Source organism: Doryrhamphus excisus, chromosome 16, assembly GCF_030265055.1.
Source record: "Doryrhamphus excisus isolate RoL2022-K1 chromosome 16, RoL_Dexc_1.0, whole genome shotgun sequence".
Taxonomy (NCBI): Eukaryota; Metazoa; Chordata; class Actinopteri; order Syngnathiformes; family Syngnathidae; genus Doryrhamphus; species Doryrhamphus excisus.
Window position 1 is genome coordinate 6,510,734 of NC_080481.1, and position 8,294 is coordinate 6,519,027.

The window sequence follows — 8,294 nt, forward strand, 5'->3', positions numbered from 1 at the left end:
CCCGGGGCTCTGACTTCTCGGCACTAGCTGCAGCGTTTTACTGGCCCCAGCTGACAGCCATGAAATGGCAAGAAATTTACTGCCATGGATCTCATGGATGCGGCGGCCACCATCCATCTCGTGCTTGCCCTTGGGTTCCAACCATCTTTTCACTTCACTTTCATCCTGTGGTATTCTTCTTTTCTCACCTCCCATTTTTGTTAGTCTTTTGCTCACTTTCATCCTTCTTTTCTTCCTTCACTAATACGTTCTGAGCGTCCGTGTCTCCATTTCCCCCTTCCTTTCTTCCATCAATCACTGCATCTCTATGTTTGGTTTCCTTTATTTACTTTTCCTTCATTGTCCTTATTCCATCTTCACCACCCTCGCCTCTCATCTGAGCAGGCTTCATCAGTTCACAGCTCTAGTCTTACCTTTGTCTTCAACAGCGTCAGATGTTTCACCTCTCAGACAAACATGCTTCATCAGTTTACCTTCATCAGCTCAAAGACTTGGTAGGACAGCTCTAGTCAGACTAGATAGGACAGCTCCAGCCTTACCAAACTGTTAATGCTGAAAGACTGGGTCAGATAACTGTAGTCTGACTAGAAAACAACTAGATGGTTCTGTAGTTTCTAGAGCAGCCCAATCTAGTCATACTAAAGCTGTTCTACCTAGTCTTTTAGCATGATGACGCTTGCTCGGATGAGTGATGGCTGTGAGTGTTTTCAGCCATCCAGGTATTCTCAGAACATTGACTTGATCGCAAGATTGTTCAGGTTGTCTCCATGTGTTGCTTCTCATTAGAAAGGGGTTCATCAGTCAGACTCATTACATAGAACTGTCCTAGCTAGTGGAACTAGAGCTGTCCTACCTAGTCTTTGAAGCCTGGTCAGATGAGAGGAGGAAGTCCAGTTCTAGTCTTTATCTTATTGTGTGTGTTTGTGTGTGTAGACCAGATGATGTTATGTTGGCCTTGAAAGATCCCACATGCCGTTTTAGCTCTCCTGAGTGAGCAAAGTGTGACAAACAGCTCAACGAGCTTTGGCATGCTAGCAGTCTAGAGGGGACATACACAGACGTGCGCCCATAAACACTCAACGTGGTAGTGAGTGCACAGTTGCAATCAAACATGATGCAGTAATCTTCAGTAATGCCCCCCACCCGTCCTGAGGGCAGAGAGTCTGAGCGATGCCAGCAGCCACACAACAAAGTAGCTCTGGCATGGGCAGGCAATCCACTTGCAATGAGCTAGCGCTGACCTTATTTCTAATTGTTTCACTTCATTGTGACATGTATGCGACTTACATAAATTCAACATGCTTGGAACACCAACTGAAAAATCGTGATCAAAGTAAACAAGTAAATCATATCGAAGTGTAATGTAAACAAAATAGGCTATCGCAATCAAATTGATCCAAAGGATAGCTGAACATGAGGATCTGGGTCAGAAAACCTCACATCTCATTAACCAAGAACCATAAACAAGTATTTACGTATTTAACATATTTAAAGAGCACCCAAGTTGATTGGCATGGAAAGGTTTGAGGACTTTTCACATGAGACAGCTTCTAAAGCAGGGCACACGAACGGGCAGCATTATGTTTTTTTTTTAATGGTAATGTTACGTACAGTATTTTGTGGCGACCCCCGAGTCCCACAAAAGATGGGCAGCACATCAGCTTTGCATAAAGAAAGAGGCTCTTGCACTGGGCAAGCAATCACCAACACTGAACTCCCACTGAGCTCATGACACAGCGAAATCCATGCGACAGAACAGCAAAATGACCGCACAACGTGTAACAGGTACGTAAACACATGTAGGGCAAATGTTACGACTATGGGGAACTACCTTAACTGTCAACACACAACTTTTTCCAAAACAACTTATGATATTATTATGTCTACAAAAAGAATGAAATTGAGCTGCGTTTAATCTTGAAGGCATCCACCGTTGATTGACGTACTGTAATCAGACTCATTGCCTAACTGGCTGAAAGTTGTCGTCACTCAAAGTTATGAATGGTGCGGTACTGGTCAGTTGAAAAGGGGGCGTGGTCTTAAAGCACCCAATGAGTCCTCGCCATGCATGCGTGAACCTCAGCCCATCCTCATTCCTGACCTTCTTCAGCCTCTTCTTTTGTTTCATCCCTCCCGAGCAAAGCTGGTAACGTGGAGTGGGATGAGGAAGTACAGGAGGGGGTTTGTGGGGAGGTGGGGGCTGGCAGCATCCTGTCAGGGAAGGAGTGAAAAGTGTGTTTGTGTGTACAGCTGAGAGAGGCGTCGATATGATGAGGCTTCAGTGTTGTCAGGATGGATTAGCCCAGTGACTTTGAGGGGTTTGTTCTCTTGTCTTTGAGCACACAGCCAGCTCACTGTACGCTGCCTCCACCAGCCCACACCGCCCCCGACGGCCCCCCACCCAGCCTCCATATCATTCTCAAAATCTGTGTTGTCTTGATCTGCTGTTGTGGGATAAGTCATTAAAGCTCTGCTGCATCTGACGCCTCGTCCTCAACACCTGCCCGAAAACATGATGTAGCTGCTCATGGGGATGGGATTCGGTTTCAGAGATTTTTGCTTTTTTTGTACATCTTAGTAAGATACAGAATCTGAGTGGGTCTCGTGAAACTGTGCAGATGGAATCCTAACCGAAGCTTGTGACCAATTCAAAGGCGGAAGTGGCTCACGAGACATCAGAAGGTATGTGGTTTAATCGTCCATCTACCCAGTCGTTGTCGTTGTATCCTTGGGCAAGACACATCACCCACCTTGCCTCCAGTGCTGCCCACAGTAGCTTCTGAATGGGAATGAAGGCTCGGCCAATCAATATAATCTATAAACTTTTACAACCATAGTTAAATGAAAACCCAAAAATACAAATAACATTTCCAAAAAAGGACTCAACAGTGAGTAGCTCCACCGTTCTTGTTCATCACCACAGAAATAGTTTTGGGCATTCCTTGAGGCCATTGTTTCCAGGAGGCTGGCATACATTTTTATTTGAAATGTCCGATATTGGCTTTTTGGACGATAACCGCGATGCCAATATTGTCCAACTCTCAAGTTCCAATCCCGATATCAGCCAATACTAATACCGATGTGTGTAACATGACATATCTCCTATGGTGGAATAAACACATACAGTATGTGCTGTGCAGGTAAATCAAGCTTCAGAATGTTCATGTAGGCCTAGCACTCTTATTTGGTGGAGCAGCAATGGCGGAGCCAGAAATGTTCCAACATGGCGGTGAGGCCAAGGTGAGACCATTACTCACAAATACAGTCATGGAAAAAAATGATTAGACCAGCCTTGTTATCTCAGTTATTTGTTCACTTTTGACTGATTTTATAGATATAATGATGACAACAAAAATAGCTTGTAAGAGTTTATCCATGACTGTATCCAATACTATGCATTAGAGGGCAATAATGTTAAAAACGTACTTAGTAGAAGGTGGTAAACAGGTTTTCTATGCTCTAACTATGAAAATATTCAATTTATAATTAAAGAATCTTACTTATCACAGCTGGGTCTAGAACCAATGAACCTCGATAAACGCGGGGTTACTGTATTGCATTGTACCATCACAGAGACAGTGTCCAAGAACTGTGGCTAAATGTTGCTGAAAATGTTTCTCAAAAACCGAATCATGTAAAAACCGCGGTGTTGAACAAAGCAACCTGAAGTTTGATTGTAATTTTGAAGACAATGGAAGTCACAACAAAATAGCCACACATGTTATTATCAACTGAGATTGAGCACTTGGCAAATTAGCCATTAGCTTTGTGTTACACACATTTTAACACACTGTATTAGCGCAATGCTTTGATCATATTATTGTCTTCTATTGTGACAAGCTACGAGTACAAAACGTATGTCTTCATTCTTAAACGCACACGTACAGCATACATTGACGACTATGAAAATGTATTCCCGGTGACAAATCAAAAAACATAAGACGTCTTTGTTTGATGTTTTTCTTGTTCCAGGATACAAACATTTAAAGACACAGAGACCTTAAGTGGAGCATCAGCATGTCTTTGCTTCCCAGCCGCATCTCCCATGCACATCTTTCTCTTTCTGCTTTGGCGTGTTCCTTCTCCCGTCTGACCGCCTTCCCCTCCCCTCCCCCACACATCTCACGCCGCATGATTGATGTCACGGGGTACCACGAACACTTTTCCACACCGCCCGTACACGGAGAGGAAGGGGAAGACGTCCTACTGTACATGAACGAATGATTACCTCGCTGCTTCCCCGTGATGCCTTTCCTTGCAATCGATATCCCCCCTAAAACTTTCTCTCCCCCACCTTCAAATCAGACCTAGAGCTCCTGCTGCAATTATGAAGGGAACATACATTTGCATATGGAAAAATAATTAAAACAAACAGTGCCGAATAGAGCCCTGGAGAGTGGAGCAGGAGGAGTAGGAGGAGGACTGTGGGCATAAAGGATGGAGGTTTAATTGCTCCACGCTGGGTAAGAGCCATTTATTCTCAACTCTCTGCCTCTGCTGCCATCTCATTTGTCACCTTAGCGCAGTTTGTTCTGGTGTTTCCGAGGTAGGCGCACATTACACATATTATAGTGTCATATTTTTAGGAGGCAGTTACCGACAACACTTCAAAGTTGTCTACATCCTCTCCAAGAAAGAGATGTTGTGCTCTCTCAAAAGCAGCCATTAAACCCCTGCAGCTCCCGACTGCATTGTGTGTGTGTGTGTGTGTGTGTGAATATTTGAAAATACGCCGATTCCTTCACCGGTCTGTGTGTGTTGCCTTCTAACCCTGCCTCGTCAACACATTTCCATTGATTGAGAATTAAGTCGTATAGGGTTAGCTAAAGGGCTTAAAGCCCTGGGCCTTCAACTCGTTGACCAGCGCAGCTCTCAAGGCACCAGGAAGTGAGGCCTTCTTAACCACACTACCTGGCAGGTGCCCCACTATAACTGTGGGGCGCAGACCATTGCACGCAGAGGGCCATCCGCGATGGTAGTGGCCCATACTTCATTTTCAACAGAGCATTTGAAGACAGAGAATGAAAGTCCTTGTTCTCTCTCTCTCCTTGGATGCTGCTGACAGACAATATAGTGGCTGACCACTTCTTTAATTTAAGGCACAGTCTGCTGTTCTTCCCCCGGTTGAAGGAATATTGACCAGATGGAGCTCTGAGCAGATAAAGACTGCAAATGTGGGTGCCACTGAAGTCAGCTTGGTCTCTCAAGATAAAGGCGACATGAGCAGTCCTGTGTGAGATCGTGCATTTGAGACAAAGGTGATGAAAGGCGTGATGTCTTTGAACCTAGGTCCTAACATCAGCGGCGTGCTGACTGAGCAACCAGATGATGCAGATGCATGATGTGGGGATCCAGACAGGATGGGATGAAACGGCACCTTTTCTAGCCTCTTCCTGTTTCTGGTTGAGGGTCAGCCACGTGGACCCCAAACAGCACCTTTCCGGTTTCTGTCCAAAAGTGAATGACTGAACGACTTGAGTGGGCCCAGGCAGGAAGTGATGTCGGAGGTTCAGAGTTGAGTTTTAGCTAGGCCTGTGTAATAAAAACAGTAGCTGGCATAATGGTTTATTGTGGCTGTTGTAAGAGCATTCAAACCTGCAATAAAAGCCTGGCTTGTGGTGTCTGACTGAGGATGACAGTCGTTTAGCCTAATGGTTACATAGCCACATTACCCAAGTGCTTCCACTTTGATAGTATCTACCCCTAAAGTAATTCTTCCAAATTAAAATAATGCACCTTCTTTGTCATTTGCGGTACATCGCCTTTACCAAGCAAATTCGCTGATTTATCTGTAACTGTGAGTAGAGTGAGCGAGCATGTATTTTTTTATATTTGTAGTCAACATTAGCATGCAGCCAAAGCATCCTGGTGTGGCCCCTGAGGAGCTCAGCATCACTGGAGCTGGCTGTAGCTGCAGGCGAAAACAATAGGCCTTTAAACGCACGCTGTCGAAGAAGAAATGCCTTCAGTCTCCCAGCTCGTTCAAATCGCTTGTTGCCTTGCGCACACGTGTGTGTGTGTGTCAGTCCTTTGCCGAGTGGCGCGATGCTGCTGGGTTCTCTCTGTGTGTCTGCTTGCTGGATATCAGGCACCCAGGGATCCCGAGAAGCAGGCATAAGAACTTAATGCACCTCTGCAGAGAGCATGGGCACTTAAGACAATTATGGCACACACACGTAGGTGTGTTTCCATGTGATAGACAGACAACCTGCGCTTCATTCTCTGAAATTAAATTCTTCACTTCTTTAGTGCTCTTAAGGGTTCAAAACATCTGCTTTATTTTTGGCGCACCACACATGCACATGCACAAGCACCACCAAAAGGAACTGGAGCCTACCAATCCTGCCCACCCCCAAAAAGAAATGTCTCCCATATATATGGCCTCAGTGGTTTTGCATTGTTACTTTGTACAACAAAAATCCGGTCTCTCCACATATTTTTATCTGTGAAACAACTTTTTGGAATTTACACAAGAGCAGCAAACATGGGACATTGAAAGGTGGAAGGAAGTTTTATTCTCTGATGAGAAAAAATGCAATCTTGACGGTCCTGATGGCTTGTGTTTTCCACACGGCACAGTGGAGGGGGCGCCATCATGATCGTGGAACACTGGAGCTTGTGGTTGTGCAGGAGCGTCAAACGGCAGCTGGCTATGTGGCGATGTTGCATGTGGCATCCCTCATGACCAAAGGCTCTCGTCTGCGTTCTAATGACTGTTTTTTTGTACAGGACAATGCTGCACTCCACAATGCCTGCCTGACAAAGGACCAACCTCACTCTTGTGGACCGTCCTGCATGGTCACGTGATCTAAACTCAGCTCACTTTCTAATATGGGGGGTATAGGAGTTATAATACATGAATAAAGTCTTTGGAGAGCTAATTAATTAACCTAATTAATTAAAATTAATTAAAATAGCTTAATTAATTAAGTGTTTAGAAGAGTTTATAAGTCCGCCCCTCTGTGACATCACAAGGAAAGAGTTTTTGCGTTTTGAGCCATCCCAAACTTCTTTCAGGGCTCACTTCCAAATGCATAAAACCCATTATCTGAAACTTTGGCATCATTAAACATCAGAATACTACATTCTAACTACGTTCATGGGTAGGAAAAGTGGAAAAAAGCATCATCGGTCCCTTTAAACTTCTGAACAGCTGATGAACAGCCTATTTCAGTTAAATGGTTGTTTACAATCCTTTTATTTTTGCATTTTAATGCTCTACTTAGAACCTTCTTAAGATCCAATAGTGCAAAGTGTAATTTATTGCAATGTTTCAACTGGTCTTGAACTATTGACCAGGAGTGCATAGCCAAGCTCACAAGAAGGGGATCAGAGTTTTACAACAAAGTATCAGAGGTTTTCCTGGAGGAGACGTCTGTGTACATTAATAGCAGCAGATATGAAATTCTATGCATTTAAAATGCGCATCTCTTTGTCTTTAAGGAGGCATTGTAATGGACACTCACAGATTGGACTTCCCATATGACTGCCGACACTGAGCTTGACCTCCTTGAGTGTGTGTGAGTGTGTTCCCACTCCCCACCATAGACAGCGGTCCATCTCACAGCACAGATTGGTCCTGACAGCAGCGCTATTTCAAGTTGGGGCTTTGAGCTAAATTGGTGTGAGCAATACCACCTGTGCCTGCAGACAGGCCGCACAGGTTCACACATCCACTCCATGGAGAGGAGCCAAAACTGCAGAGGGGGTTATTAGCCTGCAGTGTGCGCCGTGTACACTTCCTGCCTATTCTATAGTCTATTTCTTCCCAATAAGTGCATGCAGAGATGGCCAGGCCAAGATCCTTACACTCAGAAGAAGCACAATGAAGTGGCAATGGTGTGTGATGTCCGGCGGGATTTTTTTTTTGTTTTGCAAGTACAACTTCGACATTACTGGCGCCAATACTGTGACAAATGAGCAGTCAAACTGTCTCTCTTTGTCAGAATTAGCACTTCTTTGCATCTCCAAACTGGCTTGTGAGAAGGCCTTGGCGAGTCGCTGAAGCCGGACACTGAAGGCACCACGCAAGCAGCGAGCATGCTGAAGCAGCACAGGTCAGTTGCGAGGTCGCCACACTGACTGCACGGCCGCACTCATTTCCAGCGCCCTTTGCGGCGAAGGCCCCCCCCCCTCCACCGGAGAAGAAGAGACTGTGAAACGCCTCATTCGCTCTGATCACAGTCCTTCACTCACATACACACATCGACACACAGACACACATTTCAGGCTGTTTTCATCCCCCTGTCCTCCATGTCATGAAATATTTCCTCAGCTGCGACAGCTAACATTGT